Source organism: Procambarus clarkii, chromosome 26 (assembly GCF_040958095.1).
Source record: "Procambarus clarkii isolate CNS0578487 chromosome 26, FALCON_Pclarkii_2.0, whole genome shotgun sequence".
Classification (NCBI taxonomy): domain Eukaryota; kingdom Metazoa; phylum Arthropoda; class Malacostraca; order Decapoda; family Cambaridae; genus Procambarus; species Procambarus clarkii.
Genome location: NC_091175.1, coordinates 41,703,271 through 41,729,455, shown reverse-complemented (window position 1 = coordinate 41,729,455; position 26,185 = coordinate 41,703,271).

The window sequence follows — 26,185 nt, the reverse complement described above, 5'->3', positions numbered from 1 at the left end:
CCGGAGCTGAAGGAGGCATTTGAGCAGAATTCTGTGTTGCGTTTCACTTACGAGATGGAGAAGGATGAGAAGCTGCCCTTTCTAGATGTAACAGTCATGGAAAGCAGCGGAGTTTTCCACACTGCACTCTACACTAAGGAAACAAACATAGGAATGTGCCTGAATGCCAACAGTGACTGCCCGGACAGGTACAAGAGGAGTGTTGTTAACGCTTATGTCGACCGTGCCCTCAGCCACAGCTCAGAATGGAAGCAAGTCGACGAAGAACTCTGTAGGGTAAAGCAGGTCCTAGTCAACAACGGCTTCTCCAATGGTTTCATGGAAGACATCATAAGAAGGAAAGTGAAATGCCATGCAACCTCTGAAGAGACAACTAACACAACACCTATACCCCCTATTAGACTATTTTACAGGAACTTCTTTTCCACAGCCCATAAAACGGAGGAAAGAGTCCTGAAAGATATTGTCAGTAGAAACGTTATCCCTACAGACAAAAATCAGAAGATACAACTGACGATTTACTATAAAACCAGAAAAACGGCCAGCCTACTCATGAGAAACTCTCCAGACACAAAGCAGAACGCTTTAAAAGAGACCAACGTCGTCTATGCCTTCAAATGCCCTCTTGGGGACTGTAAGCCTCAAAAAACCCAGTATATAGGCAAGACAACAACATCTCTTTCCAGGCGTTTAACGATGCATAAGCAACAGGGCTCCATTAAGGAACATATAATCTCTTCCCACAAACAAACCGTCACCAGAGAAATCTTAGCAAACAACACAGAAATCATCGATAGATACAGTGATAGCAGGCCAAGTTTTCATCTAAGCTCTGGATGATGCGGTTGACAGCTGGCTGGAAGGTCCATAGTCCAAATGGAAGGCGTTAGTATCTGTTCGTTACTGTCCTGCAAATAGGTATGAAGATCATTAAGGATTTCCTAGTTGGAAGGCACTGACTCAGTGTTAGTGCTTTCGGGAGGAGAAGCAGGGAAGATCTCACTGTGGAGGTATGGACCTTTAAAGGTGGATAATGAAACCAACACAGTAGGGGGAGTACCTTGATACTGCTTCAGGAGGTTGACGTGGCACAACTGGGTCTTCCGCCGCCTATCTGGAGTCTCAAGAACGTAGGTGTGGTTGTTTCTGCACTCCTTAATGCGGTAGGGTCCTGAAAACTTGTTTTGCAATGGAGAACCTGGGATAGGAAAATATGCCAACACGAAGTCTCCTGGTTTAAATTTCCTTAGTTTGCTGCGTTGGTCAAAATAAGTCTTCATCCTCTCCTGAGCTTTCAATAGATTGTCATTAGCAAATTTACGTACTCTCTCTAGAATGTGTTTTAAGTTTTGAAGAAACTGGGGCACATTCTGAGGGTCACTGAAGGTGGCATTACGTAGAGAGTCTTTGAAACCTTTGAGAGGAGTATGGCACTTACGTCCGTAGAGCATCTCATAAGGAGATACTCCTAGAGACTCATTGGGGAGACTTCTGAAAATGCACATAATGAGGTCAAGTTGTTTATTCCAGTCCTTCGAGGTATCATTGCAAAATTTCTTTAGGAGTGCTTTAATAGTCTGATGACTACGTTCAAGAGAACCCTGTGATGCAGGATGATAGGGGCTGGACAGTACCTGTGTGATGTTGAACTCTTCCAGTGTCTTCTTGAAGAGATCACTGGTAAAGTTGGTGCCACAGTCACTTTGAACCTCTCTTGGAAATCCATACTGGGTGAAGATCTTCAATAGCTGTTTCACCACAGTAGCAGCCGTAATGTTCTTTACTGGAACTGCTATGGGGAATCTGGTGGTAGGACACAAGATAGTTAGTATATAGGCGTTGCCAGAACTGGTCCGGGGTAAAGGACCAACACAGTCTATGATGAGTCTGTGGAAAGGTTCCGCAGGCACCTGGATAGGAGTCAATGGGGCCTGGGCAATAGAGATGTTAGGTTTACCTGCCATCTGACATGTATGACACTGTTGCACGTAACTTTTGACGTCCTTAACCATACCTGGCCAGTAGTAGTCTTGTCTGATTCCGTAGAAGGTTTTGTTAAAACCATAGTGAGAAAGAGCTCCGTGGGCCAGGTGTAGAATATCAGGCCGTAGGCTAGTGGGAACCACTAGTTGTTCGACATTTGCCCAATCGTCGTCCTCCTTCAGCTTACTGGGTCTGTCCCTGCGGTAGAGCAACTGATTCTCTAGGAAGAACCCAGGGATACTGTTAGGTTGAGTCTCAGCCTGGAAGAATAATGGTGTTAATGATAGATCTTCCCTCTGTAACTTACGGAACTCCAAACTAGTAAGATTCGGTGGAAGATTCTGAGGGTCTTGAGGGACAGCGGTAGCAGTAGAGTCAGCTGGTTGCGGTCGTGCAGCTTGTGCACGGGTGGTCACCAAAACAGGAGAAACTTCATCATTTTCTTGGACCTCTGCTGAAACATACTTAAAGTTGGGATTGTCCACAACAGAGTTACACACCTGGGGTTTGTCCATGATGATCAGGTTGGACGGTTGCAGATAGATCTTCTGCCAAGTCGTTGCCCAGGAGAAGTTGCACTCCAGACATGGGAAAAGGCTTTTCCCTGATGGCGACTTGGACTTCACCGGTCACAAAAGGACAATCCAGGTGGACTCTGGCGAGTGGATATGGAGTGGTAGCAGTGAGGTCAGTGATAAGGACGGTTTCCTCGGTGTAGGTGATGTTAGGCACAGCTGATTTCAATATTATTGACTGAAGAGCCGCTGTGTCTCTCAAGATCTTCAATTTGAAACTTCCCTCCGAATCTATACCGTTGGTAGAGACAGTTCCAGGATACAGGTGTTCGCTGAAGAGAGAAAGATCATTAACAGGAACACCAACATTCATCACAGGCTTACCGGACTTAGGAGGAGTCGGTTTGGGTTTAGGAGTTTCATTGCCTTTGTATTGAGCCTTCCCACATCTATCTATGGTATGTCCTTAGAGTTTGCAATACTTACAATACAATTGAGAGCTCGCTTGATCTGCACTCACTTTATCATAACTATACCAAGACTTCTTACTGGAAGGTGGTTCTGGTGTAAGCCAGTGGATGAGGCTGTAGGTGTCAGCTGACTTTGCACATCTGATGTTGTCGGTTTCTTCTTTGTCTGCTAAATATAAACGGACGGAAGGGGCAACACGTCTCAAGAATTCCTCAACTAGCATGAGGTTGACGAGTTCTGAAAATGTAGAGACATGTGCTGCTTCCAGCTATTTCATGATATATCTTTTCTTTGTATTGGCAAATTCTATAAAGGTGGTGGTACTTGCCTTTAGATAGTCACGGAATTTTCGTCTGTAGCTTTCGGTGGAGAGAAGGTAGGCGTCCAGAACTGCTTGCTTCAGGGTCTGGTAGTCATTCTCAGACGCTAAGGTACTGAGAGTAACTGCAGCTCTACCTGTGAGATGCCCTCTGAGAAGGGTAGACCATTGATCTGCAGGCCAGCTAAGTTTATTAGCTAGGGTCTCAAAATGGTGAAAAATACATCAATCTGTCTCAACGAATGGTGGCATTAACTTACTTGCATGGGAGACATTGAAACTTACGGGAAGAATAGCGGTAGCTTGTTGGCGCTGAGTGTGGTGTGTAGTTTCCAACGCGAATTCTTGTTGTCGCCATGCTATAGCCATATCGGCTTGCTTCTTATCATGCTCGCGTTGCATCTCCAGGTGACGTTGTTTTGCTTCAAGCTGTACTTGCTCACGCTCACAGAGTAGTGCAGTCTCACGTTCCTGTTCTTCTTTCCTGATTGCAGCCTCTCTTTCCCTTATTTGTAGAGCTTCTTTTTGTTGCTCTCGCTCGATCTTTGCAAGTTCGAGCTTGAGTTTTATAGTTGCCAGAGCATGTCTATCTGCAATAGAATAATTTTCGTGAGTTTCAGAGTCAATCTTCCCTTCATCTAAGAGGTGATCCAATATTAAATTATGCAAGTCATTTTTGTTTCTCCATGGGGAACATCTAGTTGATACTCGTGTGCAAGAGTTTGTAATTCGGTCCTCTTGGCACGACTTAAGTTCCCTATTTCACCTGCTGGATCGTTACGAAAAGCTTGGAGACGAAACATGGTGAAAAATAGCAAATAAATGTACAACGAATATACTTGTGATATGGAAGTGCCAGTAACAGGATAACGTGGCAACTGGTAACTATCCTGTGGGTTTTATATTTAACAATTAAAGTTAATTTTAGGATGGTAAATGATTAGTCAATCAAAAGCGTAGGAAATCTTGTACCCGGTACTCAATGTAAGAGAATAAGGGCAAGAAAATCCTACTAAATAAATGAAACTGAGTTTCTAAAACAAATGAAACATTTAATTGTTCCAAAAGTGAATAAGGTAGTCCAAGAATGTAGGCATACCTTGCCGAGTCTCTATAGGACAGAAGCAAGGGCTTTCCCACTAAATGAAATATGATACATAAAGAATTAGCGAACTTTGTGCTCTGAAAAAAGAAAGCTAATTCCCTACCTAAGTAAATATCATCATCTCTGACCGACGTGTAGGGGTGCGAGTGTCAACTGGTGACGAGAACTGCTGTTGAGGTCCCAACTCAGCAACGTAGTCCGTGCTAGAGGAACTATGGCCCTCTGTATCCTCCTTCGGTCGGATTGCAGAAGATAGGGTGCTTTGACCTGAAGACAAACCAAAGTACCAGGGTACCCAAAATGAGGATCTGTCTGAGATTGAGAAATATCCTAGGGACAAAAGGTGGAAAACACGAGTAATAACACGGAGGGAGGGATGACCAATTAAGAGAATGACTGAGGCCTTCAGTCACCACGTAATCCAAAGTTATCCAACACTCACCTTATGCTACTCTCGGAATGCACAATACACACAGCACCGTATAAATATTAAAAGTAATGAAAATATCGAAAAGCAATTGTATCAAAGCCAAGTACGCTTACCACAAATTGATGTTCTAGTACTAGTACCTGAGTGAAGCTCCCTGACAGGCCCCCATTAAATGTGACGGGAAAGTGTTGGAGTGTAGATGTTCAGCAGTCCACCAATGGCAGGTGTCAATGCCTAGTCACACTTACAAAAAATAAAGATAGACTGCTTGCCTGTTTGTCTGTGGTAAAGTAAGGGAAGACACGCAAAACACATAGTATGAACAATGATACTTTAATTAATATAGAAAACAAATTATAAACAAAGACAATCCCATGGCTTTGTACAGTGCAAACAAACAAGTAAAAAAAATATAACATAAATGAATAATAGAGATGAAGTTACTCTACAATAATATAAATACACAGTGAAAAATAATCAGGTGCTGAGAATATGGCGCTAGCTGAGAAACATCCACTTGATACACAGCGTATATCAGTTAGTTGTTCACTGCTTGAGAGCACAAGAATATTTTGAATTCAATGGCTGGTTCAAGCCTAGACATCGACTCAGGTAGAGGGCGCTGAGGTGCAGAAGTGCAGGTGTGCAGTCGGCGAGTCACCAATAAGGAGTAGGCAGGCTGGGAAGGGTAGTTGGCTGGTTGATAACGAGCCAGCGTGGAGGGAGTGTGGAGTAGGGGGTGAGTCTTGGGTACGTTTTCCTCCTGGTCAAAACGTTTTGTGCTACTGGTAGACGTATCTTGAAGGTAGCATCTTATTGTTGTATATTATACGTAACTTGATGTAGAGAAAAGCAGGCTCAATCTCTCTTGAAAGAGATTATCATCACAATATATATATATATATATATATATATATATATATATATATATATATATATATATATATATATATATATATATATATATATATATATATATGTCGTACCTAGTAGCCAGAACTCACTTCTCAGCCTACAATGCAAGGCCCGATTTGCCTAATAAGCCAAGTTTTCCTGAATTAATATATTTTCTCTAATTTTTTTCTTATGAAATGATAAAGCTACCCATATCATTATGTATGAGGTCAATTTTTTTTATTGGAGTTAAAATTAACGTAGTTATATGACTGAACCTAACCAACCCTACCTAACCTAACCTAACCTATCTTTATAGGTTAGGTTTGGTTAGGTAGCCGAAAAAGTTAGGTTAGGTTAGGTTAGGTAAGTTAGGTAGTCGAAAAACAAATAATTCATGAAAACTTGGCTTATTAGGCAAATTTGGCCTTGCATAGTAGGCTGAGAAGTGCGTTCTGGCTACTAGGTACGACATATATATATATATATATATATATATATATATATATATATATATATATATATATATATATATATATATATATATATATATATATATATATATATATATAAATAAATGTTGTACCTAGTAGCCAGAACGTCATACTCGGCCTACTATGCAAGGCCCGATTTGCCTAATAAGCCAAGTTTTCCTGAATTAATATATTTTCTCTAATTTTTTTCTTATGAAATGATAAAGCTACCCATTTCATTATGTATCAGGTCAATTTTTTTTTATTGGAGGTAAAATTAACGTAGATATATGAACGAACCTTAACAACCCTACCTAACCTAACTTAACCTATCTTTATAGGTTACGTTAGGTTAGGTAGCCCAAAAAGTTAGGTTAGGTAGCCGAAAAACAATTAATTCATTAAAACTTGGCTTATTAGGCAAATCGGGCCTTGCATAGTAGGCGGAGAAGTGCGTTCTGGCTACTAGGTACGACATAAATATATATATATATGTGTCGTACCTAACAGCCAGAACGCACTTCTCGGAATACTATGCAAGGCCCAATTTGCCTAATAGACCGAGTGATTTCCTTTATTTTCAATAAATTGTTTCCATTTAGTATATTTGAATTATTATTATTATATTATATTAAGGCCATAAATTATTGACTTAATTGTGATAGTTAAGGTTAGTTTAAAATAGATTAGGTTAGGTTGGGTTTGTTAGGTTCGGTCTTATATCTACTTTAGTTTTAACTCAAATTTAAACAAGTTATCTTATACATAATGAAATGGACAGATTAATCATTTCATAAGAAAAAAATAGAAAATAATATAAATTCAGGAAAACTTGGCTTATTAGGCAAATCGGGCCTTGCATAGCAGGCCAAATACGACGTTCTTGCTACTAGGTACAGCATATATATATATATATATATATATATATATATATATATATATATATATATATATATATATATATATACCTAGTAGTCGTATATGTCGTACCTAGTAGCCAGAACGCACTTCTCGGCCTACTATGCAAGGCCCGATTTGCCTAATAAGCCAAGTTTTCCTGATTCAATATATTTTCTCTAATTGTTTTCTTAGGAAATGATAAAGCTACCCATTTCATTATGTATGACGTCAATTTTGTTTTATTGGAGTTAAAATTAACGTAGATATATAGGTACCCGAAAAAGTTAGGTTAGGTTAGGAAGGTTAGGTAGTCGAAAAAACATTAATTCATGAAAACTTGGCTTATTAGGCAAATCGGGGCTTGCATAGTAGGCTGAGAAGTGCGTTCTGGCTACTAGGTACGACATATATATATATATATATATATATATATATATATATATATATATATATATATATATATATATATATATATATATATATACATATATATCCCCTCACAATATGTCCTTAACTTTGCTCTTGTCAATATCACATCCTGAAGGGTACTGTTACATTCATATTTCCCAAGTCAGAGTCTATTCATATTCCTTGATCTCGAATCCCAGTTCCCCTACCATTCTCAAGTCCCAGTTTCCGTATTCCTCTTCCCCAATTCCCGGCTCCCGATCCCCAGTTCCCGCTGCCAGTCCACTATGCACTCTTCCACTCAGTGTGAGACTCTCAAATTGATGGGAAAGAGAAATTGGGTTGTGTTATTGGAAATCTTTAGCTTCGAAAACCCCCGCTCCTTCCTCCAGCTGCCAACTGGGAGTAGTGGAGGAGGGGGAGCGGGGTGCAGAGAGATTGATGCAGCTTATTCCATCATTGTTTAAGGGGAAGTGGGGGTTATTGCATGTGTGTGGGGGGAGGGGGGTAAGGGAAGGGGAGAGTATATGTCGGGTGTATGTGTGTACATGTGAGCATATGTTCTCGCCTAGTTGTTCTCCAGCTCCTACTCCTAACTGTCGTACTAATGTTCCCTTTACCTAACCTACCAGAGAACCCAAAACAGAAAACGAGACAATATGTCAATTTCACGAGACGCTACCATTTTCTAGTACGACAATTTTTGGCCTTAGGTAGAGTAAACGTCAAAATGCGACGTTCTATCAGGACAGGTTGTGTACTCAGCTAGTTCCTCCTGCAATAGTTGAGCTCTGACTCTTGGTCCCGACTCTCAAATGTCAGTCCACTGGTGCACAAGTCCCTAGATGGTCCTGTCAGTCGCTGGTGTACAAGTCCCTAGATGGTCCAGTCAGTCGCTGGTGTACAAGTCCCTAGATGGTCCAGTCAGTCGCTGATGTACAAGTCCCAGATGGTCCTGTCAGTCGCTGGTGTACAAGTCTCAGATGGTCCTGTCAGTCGCTGGTGTACAAGTCCCAGATGGTCCTGTCAGTCGCTGGTGTACAAGTCCCTAGATGGTCCAGTCAGTCGCTGGTATACAAGTCTCAGATGGTCCTGTCAGTCGCTGGTGTACAAGTCCCAGATGGTCCTGTCAGTCGCTGGTGTACAAGTCCCAGATGGTCCTGTTAGTCGCTGGTGTACAAGTCCCAGATGGTCCTGTCAGTCGCTGGTGTACAAGTCCCAGATGGTCCTGTCAGTCGCTGGTGCACAAGTCCCCAGATGGTCCTGTCAGTCGCTGGTGTACAAGTCCCCAGATGGTCCTGTCAGTCGCTGGTGTACAAGTCCCAGATGGTCCTGTCAGTCGCTGGTGTACAAGTCCCAGATGGTCCTGTCAGTCGCTGGTGTACAAGTCCCTAGATGGTCCAGTCAGTCGCTGGTGTACAAGTCCCTAGATGGTCCAGTCAGTCGCTGGTGTACAAGTCCCTAGATGGTCCAGTCAGTCGCTGATGTACAAGTCCCAGATGGTCCTGTCAGTCGCTGGTGTACAAGTCTCAGATGGTCCTGTCAGTCGCTGATGTACAAGTCTCAGATGGTCCAGTCAGTCGCTGATGTACAAGTCCCAGATGGTCCTGTCAGTCGCTGGTGTACAAGTCCCAGATGGTCCTGTCAGTCGCTGGTGTACAAGTCCCAGATGGTCCTGTCAGTCGCTGGTGTACAAGTCCCAGATGGTCCTGTCAGTCGCTGGTGTACAAGTCTCAGATGGTCCTGTCAGTCGCTGGTGTACAAGTCTCAGATGGTCCAGTCAGTCGCTGATGTACAAGTCCCAGATGGTCCTGTCAGTCGCTGGTGTACAAGTCCCAGATGGTCCTGTCAGTCGCTGGTGTACAAGTCTCAGATGGTCCTGTCAGTCGCTGGTGTACAAGTCCCAGATGGTCCTGTCAGTCGCTGGTGTACAAGTCCCTAGATGGTCCAGTCAGTCGCTGGTATACAAGTCTCAGATGGTCCTGTCAGTCGCTGGTGTACAAGTCCCAGATGGTCCTGTCAGTCGCTGGTGTACAAGTCCCAGATGGTCCAGTCAGTCGCTGGTGTACAAGTCCCCAGATGGTCCTGTCAGTCGCTGGTGTACAAGTCCCAGATGGTCCTGTCAGTCGCTGGTGTACAAGTCCCAGATGGTCCTGTCAGTCGCTGGTGTACAAGTCCCAGATGGTCCTGTCATTAAAACTTTTTATGGGGCCTGAACTGTCATTGAAATTCCCTTCAGAGTCTTCTTACTGAAATCCCCATGTTAACTACTCTGACACTGAACAAAACTTCTAGTGTCTCCGTGGTTTATTTGTGCACAATGTGTCCCATTATTCGTGCACCTCTTGCGATAAACACTATTTTTATATCATGTTAATTCCGCTGAAATGTTTGGAGGTAGTGATCATGTCTCCCATAACCCTTCTGTCTTCCAGTGACGTGAGGTTTAATTCCTCCAACCATTCCTCTTAGCTCATACCTCTCAGCTCCGGGACCGCTCGAATGGCGCGTCTCTAATGTTTGTGTGTGTGTGTGTGGGTCTACGCAACTATACTCATCTATTTGTGCTAGCAGGATTTAGCTCTAGCTCTTGGACCCCGCTTTTCTAGCCTCCGGTTGTTTATTGCAATTACTCCTGATCATTTTCCCTTCATACCCGCTTTTAAAGTTATGAATGGAGTTGGCCTTTACAACCTGCTCCTTTTGATCATTCCATTTACACACTAATCTTTCACTAAAATGAAACTAACATTTTTCTTGGAACACATAAGTTTTCTATAGAAAGTCATATAACTTACTACCATAATTTGTATCACTATATTCACAGATGCATATAGAAGCAAACTTGGCATCTGACAGCTTCACTTACTTCACAGATGGATCAGTAGACCAGCAGGGACAAGAAACCAGAGCTGCAGTTAAGGCAGGAAACTCTGTAAATAGTTGGAGACTCTCAAATGGGTGTTTAACTTTACAAACAGAGATGCTAGCCATTCAAAAGGCTTTGTAACATGCTCTTGCTGAACACCGACAACATGTTATATTACATATAGATTCGAGAACTGCCATTGAAACCTTGCAACAAGAACACATATGTGATAACATCCATCTGATCACAAATGTCACATCATTAATGCAAACACGCAAACGACAAGACCGTCGGGTACTTAACAAGTGGGTGCCAAGTCATGTGGGAATAATAGGAAATGACATTGCAGACAAAGCTGCAAAACTTGCAACTAAGAGAAGAAATGTAGACATTTACACACCACAGAGTCTATCACAGATTAAGAAAGTAATTAGAAACAGAGCAATGCAGAAGAAAGAGAGAAGTACACTTACATCGCAACAGGCTTGGATATCCCATGTGCATGGGAGATAGGCTTACAGGTTCCGGAAGATGAGAGGAAATGTCAACACTGTAGAGAAATGACAGGCAGGCCCCTGGAACATTATCTAACACAGTTGTGACGATAATCTCCTTCAAGAGATTGAGCCTGCTCTTCCCTCCATAATTACGTCGTCGAAATTATATAAAACGACTATGGAAGACATGTCCAACAACGACAACAACACCAGCAAGGCTTGTCAGGGTGAGCAAAACGTATGCAGCCAGCCACCTGTTCGGACTCAAACCACCAAACTACATGTTGATCGCTACCGGCTCCGCTGATTGGTCGCCGGTCTGGCTGCACCTGCACTCGCCCCCCCATACTACTTGATGTCTGGGGTCGCCACGACCTCAGACCTCAGAATGTTCAGTGCTCTCGTTGTCACCACTCCTCCCGGCTAGACGCTAGCGTGTACTGAGAGAAGTGGTGGCTTAAAGCCAATATTCCAGCACCTCCCATTTACTTTTGTATTGCACTTCTTGTTATTTTGCCTTAACGTAACTTTTCATTGTGTCATTTAATTATTCTTATTATTTTGATTGATTGATTTTATTATAAGAATTTGTTTGTGCATTTTATTCATGTTTTGATTTATTTAACGTAATTAAAATTTCATTGTTAAAATTTACTTGTGTTTTGTGTGTCTTCTCCTTACCTTACCACAGACGAAGTTCCAGTTTTTTCTATTTTTTTTTATAACTATGTGACGAGGGCATACCCCTAGCCTTAAACAGCCGAACACCAACGCGTTACCGTCACACAGTGCACAGTTACAGCCACAACAGACCACGGGAACATTATCTAACACAGTGCACAGTTACAAACCCATTAAGATTTCAACTTAGATTCAACAGAGCAGAAGAAGTTGTTAATGAAATATGGCAAAAATCTTACTGAATCGACCTTACGAGTCATAAATACTCATACTCCGCCCAAGTAAAACAGAAACAAGCAACACTTAGTGGGCCAGCCAGAGGCTTAGGGCCCGCCCAGTGGCCAGCCAGAGGCTTACGGCCCGCCCAGTGGCCAGCCAGAGGCTTACGGCCCGCGTAGGGCCCTAAACCTCTAGCCTTTTTTTTCCTTGAAAAAAAAGCAGAATATTATATGCTTGCCTCTAGAAGCATGTTAACAGAACTCATGAGTGGCATATGCCAGGCCATTCTCTCCCTCTCTCTCTCTCTCTCTCTCTCTCTCTCTCTCTCTCTCTCTCTCTCCCTCTGTCCCTCTATCTCCCTCTCTCTCCCTCTGTCCCTCTATCTCCCTCTCTCTCTCCCTCTGCCCCCCCCTCTCTCTCCGTCTCTCTCTCTCTCTCTCCCTCTCTATTTCTTTTGAAGCATATTAAGAGAATATCATCAGCAGAATATGCCAAGCTGTCAAGCATCCGAATATATTTTCCATGAATTTGGGAGATGAAGCATTTAGGGTCGAATACACACAACCTACGGGAGACCATTGATGGAGTATGCAGCTCTGGGATGAGCTCTGCTACAAGAATAGGTCAAAAACTGGGAGGGCTGGAAGACGAAGAAAGACTGTAGAACCTGAATATTATTATATTTAGAAGATATATAGGGGGAGACATGATCCTGACATACACAGTAAGATCCTATGGTACGTATAGTAGATAAGGGCGAATGTTCTGCAAACTGAGGTGTTTTAATAAGAAACTAAAGACGCAGATAACCCCTTAAGAATATTTAGGAGCTATTATTTACCTGCAGAGTTGTAAGATAATTAAAAGGGGAAAGATTAAAAAAATACATTTCATACAATTCTAATGGGTGAAGAGAACTTTCATTAGACGACCGACAGCTAAAATAATCGAGCCCAAGAGCTGGCATTCGGTCGTGAAGGCACACTTAGGTGCTACACACATATATACACACACACACACACATATATATATATACATTGAACGCAAAACACACACATTGGCCCACTCCATCTTGTGTCCAAACCGCATTTACATACTGTATTGCCAAACCATCGCCTGGCGTGGGAATTTTTACCCATCCGTGGGAATTTGTAGCCCGATGTGGGAAATATGCAAATTAGGGGATTCACGCGGCCATTACAAGCCTCGTTGAGCCTGACAAGTGAGCTTCTTGATAGAACTTTGCGGTTTTAGGCGGCCTTGATATATTTTGCTGTGTATATCGGCATTAGTCGTTATGATGTTATATGTTCAGATATACTTCACACTTCGGCTTTATTTACGAGAGGAGGAGGAGGAGGAAGAAGAAGAGGAGGAGGAGGAGGAAGAGGAGGAGGAGGAGAGGAACTCGATGGAAAAATCTCGTCAAAGAGCGACCAAGTATCAGGGTTTGTGGGGTGTACGTTATTGATGATGGAGTCTTACATAGTCAGCCCAGTGACTATGTATCACAATACTGAACTCCAACATGTGATGGAACTTGCTGCTCCTGACTACACTCCTATCATTACTTTTATACTCATACGATCATTGAAAGTTTTCTCCCGAAGACTTTACCACAGTTTAAACGAGTCGTTTATACCAGGTGTCCAGAGGTCTCCAGATGTGACCACAGTGATGGCCTGAAATTACTGTTAATTAAATGGAATAATATGAATGACAAGACGTATTTTTGTTAGTATAACTTATATAGTATTATATCTTTTAGCTGGTGCGCCGTGTAGGGGTTAACTCCTTAACTGCACACAGCAACCAAGGTTCCTTTTAGGCCTAGTGTAAGATTTAAAAGCCCCGTGCATACACCGCTGGACGAATATTTGTTTCCATTGGCCATCAGTAATCATCCGTAATCTTGAAAAAGAAATTCCCCGAGTCCCTAACTTTACTTCCAGGGACAGTATAAGAAGGTGAGGAGAGTGGTGGGTACATCACCAGCCAGTTGTAGGTACATCACCAGCCAGTGGTGGGTACATCACCAGCCAGTGGTGGGTACATCACTAGCCAGTGGTGGGTACATCACCAGCCAGTGGTGGGTACATCACTAGCCAGTGGTGGGTACATCACCAGCCAGTGTCTGGTATAAGAGTACTTATACTCCTGTTGGTGATGTCACCTTCTTTGTCACTGAGACTTGGAACTGGAAGCCGGCGTCCAAACTGCTAGTTACCTACAGATAACCATGATCCGGCAGCTGCACCTGCCCGGGCCCTGGGACATGGTGGAGAGTGACTGGGGTTATAATAATAATAATAATAATAATAATAATAATAATAATAATAATTTTGATTTAGGTAAAGGTACATACATAAAGAGATTTTACAAAGTTTGTTGGCTTTATAGATAGAGCTAGTACATACAATGCCTAAAGCCACTATTACGCAAAGCGTTTCGGTTGCTTCCCAGAGATACGTCTGGGTGGAACGTCTGGGCTGGTGTATATATGTGATGTGCAGAGTGATGTAACACGAAGGTGAGTAGGAAGAGGCAGTGTCCTCATCTATGTTGGGGAATTTATTATGTTACAGCTCCTCCCCGAAGCCTCTTCCTATTGTCTGAGAAGTTGATGCTGGAGGAATGTTGGGAGTAGGAGGTTCCGCTTCATGGACCCGGTATAGTGCATCTGCAACTATATTGTCCGATCTTTTGTTGCAGAAGATCTTCAGGTTGTAATTTTGTAAGTACAAGGCCCAGTGAAGTAGACGTTGATTGGAAAATTGGGCTTGTTGTAGAAATCGAAGAGGATTGTGGTCTGAACTGGTAGGTGTCCCTGGATGTAAGGTTCATATCGTTGTAGGCTCAGGACGATGGCGAGTAGCTCCTTCTCTGTGGTGGTGTAGGTTTGTTGGTGAGGCTTCAGCTTGTAGTTATAGCAGCTGGCAGGTAGAACTTCTCCCTCTTGCTAACATCACAACTTCACCAGTGCCAGTGCTGCTGGCATCAACATTAAGGATGAAAGGTTGTTTGACATCTGGCGAGGCGAGAATTGGATTAGTACAGAGCAAGGTTTTCAATTGGTCAAAGGTAATGGATTAGGAGGTGGTCCAAGTTAATTTTCTTTTTGGGCTGGTGAGGTTATTAAAGGGGCTGCTACAGTACTAAAATTCTTGCAAAATCTTCTGTAATAAGAGGCCAATCCTATGAATCTCATTAGTTGTTTACGAGAAGTAGGCTGTTGACATTGTTGGATGGCTTCAAGGTGAACATCTAAAGGTGCTAAGCTTCCTCTGATTATGACATGACCAAGATATTTCACTTTACCTTTGGCAAAGGTGGACTTGCCTTAATAATGGCGAGGCCAGCCTGGAAAGGTTTGCAGAACAGTCGTTGTAGCCGGAGACGATGTTCTTTCCAGGAGTTGGTCGCTACAATGATGTCATCAGGTAGGCGCAGGTAGCGTCATGATCTTGGAGGACGACGTTGACAGCTCGCTGGAAGGTAACTGGGTCATTGCAGAGTCCAAAAGGTTAGCGTTCGTATCTAAAGAGGCCAAAAGAAGTGGTGAAAGCAGAGATATCCTTAGCACGCTTTGTAAGACTTATTTGATAATAACCCTTTAAGAGGTCTATTTCAGTCAAGAACTTAGCATTTCCAATGGCATCTAGGAAGTGGTCGATGCGTGGCAAGGAATAAGAGTCTTTAACTGTGACAGAGTTTACTTTTCTATAATCATTGCACAGTCTTACCTTGCCATGAAGTTTGGGTACGAATATACAAGGTGAGGACCAGGTGGACTCACAGGATGTAGTTAGTCCAGTGCTGAGGAGGTACAATACTTCAGATAGCATGGCTTCTTTTGTCTGTGGACTGATGCGTTAGTAAGGCTGACGGACAGGCATCGTATCAGGGAGCAGCCGGAAGTCGTGTTGCACTAAATTACATTCCTGTGGAGTGTGTTGAAACAGTTCATTATGGGTGGTGGTTAGTTTTAACATAGGATCATTATTACCAGAGTGTTGTAGGTACTTAGGAAGTTCCTTTAATATTTCTAGACTAGGTAGCACTGGATCATTATTATCAAACTCTACTGGAGATGTAGCAGGGTATGTTTCACTTTTGAACGATTTCTCCGTAAAAGCGGATACAGACAACAGTACTGGTGGTGGATTACCATGATATGCTTTAAGTAGGTTGACGTGGCAGAGTTGTGTCTTGCGACGCCGGTCCGGAGTCTCTAGAATGTTATTTTTGTTGTTCTTGCATTCTTTGATGCGATCAGGTCCTGAAAATTTATTTGAAAATGAGAGCTTGGGATAGGAAAGTATGCAAGTACAAAGTCTTCTACCTTTAACTTTCTTACTTTAGTGTGTTTGTCCAAGTGTGCTCTCATCTTACTTTGAGAGGTCAACACATTAGCACAAGCAAACTTATGAACTTGTTCCAGTTTATGTCGTACGTTTTTAAGAGACTGAGAGACATTAAGGGAATTACTGAAGGTGTTTGAAGGTAATGAATCTTTAAAAGCTTTAAGGGGACCACTGTAGAGCATCTTATAAAGAGATACTCCAAGGGACTCAATGGGAAGGCTTCTGAAAATAAGCTTAAAATAATCTTATTGATTATTTCAATCTTTCTCAGTACTGATACAACATTTCTTTAACAAAGATTTGATGGTTTGATGACTTCGTTCTAGAGATCCTTGGGAAGCATGATGATATGGGCTAGACAAGACTTTAGGGACATTAAAAATCTGAAGTTTTTTTAAACAACTCACTGGTGAAATTAGTTCCACAGTCATTTTGAATTTCTTTTAGGAATCCAATCTGGGTAAAGCTTCGTAAGCAGATGCTTTACAACAGTAGCAGTCGTGATGTTCTTGACGGGAATTGCCATTGGGAACCTGGTGGTTGGACACATGATTGTGAAAATGTACATGTTACTAAACCTGGATCTTGTTAGGGGTTCAACACAGCCGATTATCAATTTAGAAAAAAAATTCTGAAGGAACAGGGATTGGAATGAGTGGTGCCTTAGGAATGGGACCATTAGGTTTATCTGCCATTTGACATATATGGCAAGTGTTAACAAAGGTCTTGGCACCTCGTGCCAAGTCTGGCCAGAAATAGTCCTGAAGAAGAGCATTTTAAATATTATTGATGCCTTAATGAGACATCGGGCCACGAGCTAAAGTTAAGATTTCTGATCTAAAGGATGTTGGCAATACTACCATTAGTCCAGTCATCCTCTGCTTTGTGTTTACTGGGTCTGAATTTACGGTATAATAATTTATTGTCACTGATTAAATCCGGGGATGGAATCTTTCTTTATCTGAGCTTGGAAAACAAAGGTTTCAAAAAAAGTCAGACTGTTGTAACTTACTGAACTCCAACAGGTTGTGATTCGGTGGGAAACCTTGCACGTCTTGAGGGACAGCTGTTGCTACTTGTGGTTGCTTGAAGGCTTGAGCAAGGGGTGTCATTAGAACAGGCTTGGAGATGCCAGCTGGTTCTTCTGTCGCCTTAATCACTTCCTCTGCTGCATAAATAATCGCAGGGTCTTCCTCTTCCACGGCTGAGTCACATACCTGGGGCTTATTGTAGATAATTAAGCTGGTATATACCAACCACAGGTCAGAAAACTACTGAGATTCCGTGATAATTTCTCGCTCAGTCAGCAGATTACAGAACCAACTTGGAATGAAAACACGCTGGACCTGATATTCACGAACAATGATGAGCTAATCAGAGACATTACTGTCACAGACACTACGAACGGACCACAAGCTCATTGAAGTGCAAACTAACATTAATAACGGTAGTAGGTCCAAGAGAAACAACAAGCGAGAAGAGTTATTCAATAAGTTCAATTTTAATAATAAAAGGATAGACTGGGAGAAAATAAAAAGGGAACTTACAAACATTCAATGGGAAAATGTTCTAAGAAATAAAAATCCTACACAAGGAATAGAAAAACTGACTTCTAAAGCATATGAAGTCTGTCTGAAACAAGTTCCTTTGAGGAAAGACAGAAAGAGGTCAAATGTAGAAAGAGAACGCAGACGATATTACAAAGGAGGAAGAAATTAACGGAAATGGTTAAGCAGACACGACTCTCCATACAAAGAAGAAATAATTTAAACAGGAAGATTGAAGAAATCGAACAGAGACTGAAGCATTCCTATCAGACTGAAGAAAGGCAACTAGAACAGAAAGCAATTCAAGAAATAAAGAAAAACCCAAAATATTTCTTCACATATGCTAAATCAAAAGCAAAAATCACTGCCAGTATTGGACCCATACGTATTAGTGAAGGTTCATACACTGAGGATGACAAAGAAATTAGTGAAATCCTAAAGAGGCAGTATGAGGACATGTTTAGCACTCCGATACTCAGCATGAAAGTGGAAGATTCAGACAATTTCTTTATGAGTGATATCCAAACACCTGTATATATAACTGATATCAACACGAGCGTGGCAGATTTTGAAAGAGAAATTGACAATATGCCCATGCACTCAGCCCCGGGTCCAGACTCATGGAATTCAATATTTATAAAGAAATGCAAAGTGGCAGTAGCACAAGCACTCAGTATAGAATGGAGCTTGGACACGGCACGGGGGAGATACCAGATGCGCTGAAAGCAGCAGGCATAGCGCCTCTACACAAGGGAGGTAGCAAAGCATTGGCAAAGAATTATAGACCAGTTGCACTAACGTCCCACATAATAAAAGTATTTGCGAGTGATCAGGAGTCAGGTCACTAGATTCATGGAAACCAATGACCTCCACAACCCAGTCCAACTTGGATTTAGAGCAGGAAGATCATACATCTCACAGCTACTTGATCATTAAGACAAAATCACTGAGGCATTAGAAGAAAAACAGAATGCAGCTGTTGTATACACAGACTTTGCAAAGGCATTCAACAAATGTGACCATGACATGAAAGCCCACAAAATGAGGTCAATGGGTATAACCAAGCAAATATTGCGTCAGCCAGAAAAATGATAGGATGAATTACGAGAAACTTCAAGTTCAGAGATCCAATCACAATGGTTGTACTCTTCAAGTCACTTTGTCCCGTCTTGAGTACTGCCCAGCACTCACTTCCCCCTTCAGAGCAGGAGAGATTGCTGAAATAGAAGGAATACAGAGAACATATACGGCACGCATAGACGATATAAAGCACCTAAATTATTGGGATCGTCTCAAAGCTCTCCAAATGTACTCACTAGAAAGGAGACGAGAGAGATACCAAATAATATACACATAGAAAATACTGGAGGGACAGGTCTCAAATCTGCACAGTAAAATAACAACATACTGGAGTGAACGATATGGAAGAAAATGCAGATCTGTCACCTTAAAGAGCGGAACATTTTAATAAAATGTGAAGGATCGAAACGTACCAGTGAGTTGGCTTCCGCTTGCTGTCGCTGCTGGAGGTGGGTAGTTTCAAGTTGCAACTGCTGACGTCGGTAATTGAGCCCCGTGTCGGCTTTGTCTCGTTCCAATCGTAGTAAAATGTCAGCTTGATTTTCTTCTTGGTGTCTCTTGAGCTGAAGTTTTTGAGCTAAGCTCTGGAGTCGTTCTACTTCTCGTCGTGGGTGAAGTGTAGATTCTTGTTCTTGGAGCTGGATTCTTTTTTGTTAGTGTGCACGTTCTAATTCTTCTTGTTGTTGTTCTTGTCGTCGACGTTGTAAGGCCGCTACTACTTCTTGTTCACGTCGACGTTGTAAGGCCGCTACTACTTCTTGTTCACGTCGACGTTGTAAGGCCGCTACTACTTCTTGTTCACGTCGACGTTGTAAGGCCGCTACTACTTCTTGTTCATGTCGACGTTGTAAGGCCGCTACTACTTCTTGTTCACGTCGACGTTGTAAGGCCGCTACTACTTCTTGTTCACGTCGACGTTGAACTTCATCTTCTTGTCTTCTCATTTCCCGTTTTCTTTCGTCGGCAGCAGCTTTTAATCGGGCCAACTCTTTCTTCAATTTCAAGAGTACAATTCAATTAAATTTCTTTCTTTATTATGCACCCCATACCTATCCCGTGGGCGGTGGCGGAAAGGGTTACAGAGGCACATAATGGGGTTCAGAAACTGATCCCCATAGTTCATTTAGCTAAGCAAGTGACAGTCTTTTGAAGCTAGTTACACAATTATTAATGTTATATATGCATATATATATATATATATATATATATATATATATATATATATATATATATATATATATATATATATATATATATATATATATATATATATATATATATATATATATATACTGTAACAGTAGAATTGTTTATATAGAAGGCTATAGATCTAAAATTAAAAGCTGTCCAGGAAAGGTCTTCTCCAAGGGATTAGAGCTTACGTGTGATGTAAGGATTACCAACATCTCCTCTTGGGTTTAATTCATCAATTTAGAGAAATTAAGCATTAAAAGTAATGGTAGTAATAATCAAACCATGCATGAGCAACTATGTTAATTTAACATCAATTTAGAGTAAAGAGTGACTTGGTGAATTGTAACGCCGACCCCGGTCAGGGGGGCCAAGTGTAGCTATCCCCTTCCTTCATAACGTCTGTCTCTCACCCCCCCCCCCACCCATCACGTCTGCCTCTCCTCCCAGACGCCATCTTATATAATTTACCATGTGGAAGGGTATTACTTAGTTGTGAGAATATTATATATATCTAAGACTGGGATCATACTGTACAGTAAGCAAGGACATACTAAGGCGTCCTTATAAAAGTAACGAGGGTCAACGGAGAGAGCAGATGAGGTTCATCCAAGGATGGGAACTAGTTATCGGAAAATATGTACCTACCATCTTGGTTGTTAATTCATGTAAATTATGTTATTATTCAATATTGTGTTTAATAATCAGCAATGCTTAAGTATCTAGGTCATTTTCATTTTTTTTTTAATTATTATGTCACCTTCAGTGACTTAATTGCACTGTGACTTAATTGCACTTAGGATTAAGTGCTTAATTGCACACTAGTTTCTTTATCAGCTACCTCACCCTGTCAGAGTAAATGAGACAAATGTATGTGAATGCATGTGTGTGTGTATATATGTATGTATATGTGTGTGTGTGTGTGTGTATGTATATGTATGGGTATAAAGTACATATGGAAGCTGATCAGAATTACATTTCACCTTTGTGAATGTACATTAATGACACTATGTAAAAGACACATCTAACACTTTATGTAGGGCATACGTAAATCTGTGTATCTATGTATTTACGTATGTAGGTTAGCTTAGCATTTTAAAAGCACCGAATCACCTTCTGTGGTTGAGTGTTCAATAAACCCCTGAACTATATGTTTAACACTTCTCTAACCCTGTCCATGGAGGACAGAAGAAAATGTATATATGCTGGTTAGCATTGTAAATGTGTGGCCACGTCTGTGGTAGGAAAAAAAAAAACTTCAGTGACCAGTACTTGATTAAGTTTTATTAATCATCTTTGAATATTAAATTGGTAACTAAACCAAGGTAACTAAGCCAAGGTCAGCCTCTCAGCTTGTGAGAGCAGTTTTGGGTGTGTGGCTGCAACATTTCCTGGGTCAAGATCTCCCCCCAGCGGCCAGGCTGAACAACTGGCTTGGCTTGTGTAAGCTAGAGTGCTCTCTGTTAAATATACTTATATAGACCACATTATTTTATCATTGCCTCAGGAATAATTTCAGTTAGGAATAAATTCAGTTAAGGCGTGTGCAGTTTGTTCATTTCTACTGTGTGTGCTTAATAAATTATCATTAGAAGTCATCGTGTTTAGTGAGTTCCCTAATTATATCTTATTATATTCAGATCCGTAGATCAGGTGCTATGATACAAACCCCATGTACTTCCTGCCAACTTTCTTACCGTTTCAATAGATTTTTCCCCTTGTTAAGTTCGTTAAGCCACTTTTGAGAATAAATTCATCCCTCCAATTCATAATTGGGGATCCTCTTTCGGGGATTTATGTCTGATTGACGGTTTCCTGCTTCACCGTCAATTAAGGGGATTACTCAGTGGGTTGTTGAAGTCAGGTGGTGGCGGCCGTCTCTCAGAACTGAAGTGTAGCTGAGGAGGTACAGGGTCCTCGTGTCCTGATATATAGGCGATCAAACGCTTTAGGTTCGAAGAGTTGGACTGAAGGTTACATTAAGAATTTGGTGTACATCACAACAGTTAATTAACGACCAGCATTTAGTCAGTTTAAGTGAGATTAAAGGCTGGCCCCCGTTACAATACAATCATTTAAACAAATTCAAATACACATCGATAATCTCTTGATATCACAAGTAATTCAACAAGAGGCTCACTATACAGGGCACTTTACATCTGTGGTGAGTCACACAGTTACTAGTCTGGCTCTACACCCACCCAACTGGGCGGCAGCTTTAGAGTCATGTGCAGACTGCACATACAGTAAGCAAATTTGGGATACTTCGCTAAGATTCCTGGCAGCACATCATATGAAAGAAGTACTTATACATTTCTTGGACTCCACTGATGGTGTTATCTCTGAATTCTGCGATTATTTCACATTCCATTATTTTCTCCCAGATTATTTACACTGATGGCTCCTTGCACCAGTCCTATGGTGCAGCTGGAAGTGCAGTTGTTGAGACAGCGAGAGATGGTTCCTTCTCTCATCAGTGTGGAGCGCATATAAATAACTGGGCCTCCACTATTAAAACAGAATTGGTTGCCATAATCTTTGCACTTGAGCACGTATATGAATCCAAGGTTGACACTCTAAATGCCATTGCCGTCCTTAAAATGATGTAAGGATGGCCTATGTGCGCTCCGTCATAGACTATGCCGCAACAGTGTTGTGCACCTATTCCCAAAGCGATATGAAAAGGCTCGAAAGCATACAGAATGAAGCCATGGCAATCAATCTAGACACAAATACAACAAAATTATTAAGGATAGTAACAGAGTCCATTTCATGTGGTCTCCATCTCATGTTGGCCTCCGAATGCATGATAGAGCTGATAAGTTAGCCAAAGAATCTGCCTTTAAAGAAGATGTTGAGTGTAACCTTGGATTGTCAATGAGCAATCTGAGAGCAGCAGTACACCGAGAACTTCAACAAGATCTTGTAGATCTGAGGCAAAGTGAAATTAGACCCCAGTAATTCCATCTATCATCATACTATCATGCGAGAGGAGCTACACATCTATGGTTCATCCAATAAAATCAGCAGACTTCTAGATGTTACTACTGTTCGGCTTAGACTCGGTTACAAGTATCTCTGGGAATTCTCATAATCTACCGATGTACATCTGACCAAATGTAAACTGTGTCAACAAAATTATTCGCACACCCTCCGTCACTATGTGATGTAGTGCGAAAAGATACGTGAATTCAGAGACAATTTTATACCCAATGTACCAACGATGTGTCAATATTTCATTCAAAATTATCTGCTACCAGAAATTTTAGCCAAATATCTCCAGTTTGCTAACTGTAGGTAGTAACTAAGAGTGATTGTAACCTATCCACCGATGCCCACTGGACGGGGGGGCCGGTGTGCAGGACAAACATATCAATTGTGACACTAGCTCTCCACATATGTCAGTTGCTTAATTTAGAAACTGTACTTGTGGTTGATCTCGAACCTATTGTTGATGTGACGACTTATACTGAATTTTGTAACTAGCTCATCAAGCTTGTAACTTGCTTAGCTAAATGAATTGTGGGGTTCAGTCCCTGAGCACATTATGTGCCTCTGTAACCCTTTCCACAACTGCCCACAAGATGGGTATGGGGTGCATAATAAATGAACTAAACTAATCATTCTAGGAGTTCCAAGAACTGCCAAATCGTCTAATCTACGAGAGGAGTTGTCCCTCTCCAGTGTTAAAAGCAGGATTAAGGAACTGAATGCTAAGCTTGCAATTAGGATAACCAAAGATCCTTATTACAGTGATATTACCAAGAAAACACTGAGTTCTGTGTTACTTACAGGAAGAAACAGGAGAAGCAAAAAAATGGTATCACAGATCAGCCTGCTACCTCGAAGAACTTCACCTGCTTGAGGAAGCCTGTGAGCTCATGCCTGTAGAGAGGTTACCTCCCTGGGAGGATAACTCATGCAGGATTATCATCACTGAAATGACAACAAAAAAATCCAACATAATACCACAAGAAATGAGGCACAAGTATCTCGGGAACATTTATAAAGAAGCCGGAGATGAGCTAGATCAAATTTACACTGATGGGTCGTCTAATTCTGTCAATGGAAGGGCTGGTGCAGCATTCACTGTAATTAGGAATAATACCTTTTCTACGCGGAAATGAAGAGGAAGCACGTATTGAGAACTATGCTTCTTCAACGCAAGCGGAGCTAACTGCCATTGTTATGACGTTAAGATTCCTCGAACGAAACACTAATGGCGCAGTGATCTGTATTGACTCAAAAGCAGCGCTACAAAGCCTTAGTAAAAATCAGGCAGAAAATCTTGCGATAGTCGCTGAAATTAAGAGAGCTGTGAGGGTACTAACCAACCAGGGAGGAGTCATCAAGTTTCTGTGGATCCCCTCCCATGTTGGAATATGTGGGAATGAACGAACAGATGTGCTGGCTGCTGAAGGAGACCATATTGAATACTTCATAACCAAGACTCTACTACAAATTAGAGGTATTGTCAGGCAACATCACCGTGACAAGGTAACTGAGGAAAGGAGAATAGAAGCACAAACCAGTGAATCTGTACGCTGGTACAACCTGGTTGCAGCTGGCAATCCCAGTCATTACCCGCCAAACACACGCCGAAACTTCGACGTTGGTACAACGTTCGAACAAGTTTTAACACTTCCTAACCAGTTATAACAACCAATATAACAAGTTGTAACAACGTTCTAATACGTCATAAACACGTTAAGCCAAGATGTAATAACTTTATTACAAGTTGTAACAAGCGGAAAATAGAATGTTACGGCCACTATAGGTCGCAACTGGGGTTTTTGTTGGAGGAACCAAAGTACTAGTATCCGACCCCAAGTCTGTAGTGGCTTTCAAGGAGTGAGCTTGGTAATGCAATTAAAACACAAAGGGGGGGGGGGGGAGTTGAAAGGAATACGACACTTCATCAATTATCAATATATTCACATATTATCACTTTCCCATCACCTTAAACAGAATCATAAACAAAGTATTACTATACTGATATATACACATGTGTCGCTCTCATAGGACACTAAGCGCATCGAGGTGTTTCCTCAACACACAGTACCGTCCACAACCAGTACTGGGAAACACCAACGCGTCTACCCTAGCCACGGGCCAGCCTATCTAACAGTCTCACTAGGTGCTCCTGGTGAACGCTCACAATCACTCTCCAGCCTGGTGCTGGCAGAGGGTAACATCAGCCTCGCGCTGCTGGGCCTCTACACGAACAAATACAAGGGTAGCGAACCCCTGGCAGGAGCTTCTTGCAACTAGCTAGTTATACTCCCCCGTAGCACCTCACTGCCGGTCGTCTCTTCCTCTAGCCAGTCCCGGGATACGCCGAATTCTGTCACTGCCACTTCACAGGCAGACAGCAAATACTACTCAGTTCCTCTTCGGCGGCGGCTCACTGCTCACGTAAAGCAGAATGAAGTAGAGAGATAATAGGCTGCCCTGGGTAGACTGTCCTCGTACCACAGCAGCCCTACGTCGCCTCTGTGGATACAGGCACGTCATCAGTAAACTAGCCAGTATTGGGGACATCAGGAAATACCACTTACGGACACTGACATTAACATACAACTCCTCCCACAATAGATGGCACTGATTTTCTAGGCGCCACCTCACCAGAGATCAACAACAGCGACTCTTCAAGCAGACCAGGGCAGGAATCTAGCGTCTCTTGCAGGTATCATACTGCCACCCCCAGATGGCGTCGTAAATTTTGTGAGGGTTTCGGGAGCAGGCTCACAGATGACATTGATGTTGCTGCTCCATGCTCCGACGATGGAGTCGGGAGTCGGGTTCGTAACATAGAGACAGTTTCAGTTTGTGTTTCCAGAGTATGGACGAAGAGGAGGTGGCCGCGGGAGTTGCAGAATCACTGATGAGAGTGACAGACACCGCCTTGACCACCACCTGAAAAAATGTGAACACCTGAGAGACATTAGAAATATGTGTAGAATAATAAACACCACATTGTTTGAGTTAGGAAAACATTATTTGTCAAATATTGATACTGTTCTTAAAAGATTCCCCCATTTTGCACCCGCAAGATAACGTAAGATTTTAAGGGGTGACAGATGTTAATCTTCTTGTTTGAGGAGCTGTTCACTTGAGACAGTTAAGCAAGTCCCAGCTGCGTCTAGGTACAAGTGAAAGGATGAACAACCCAGCGGGTTTTCTTCTTATTCGGGAGTGTTGTACATGCTGCTATGGCGGTATGTCCACTCACAGGATGA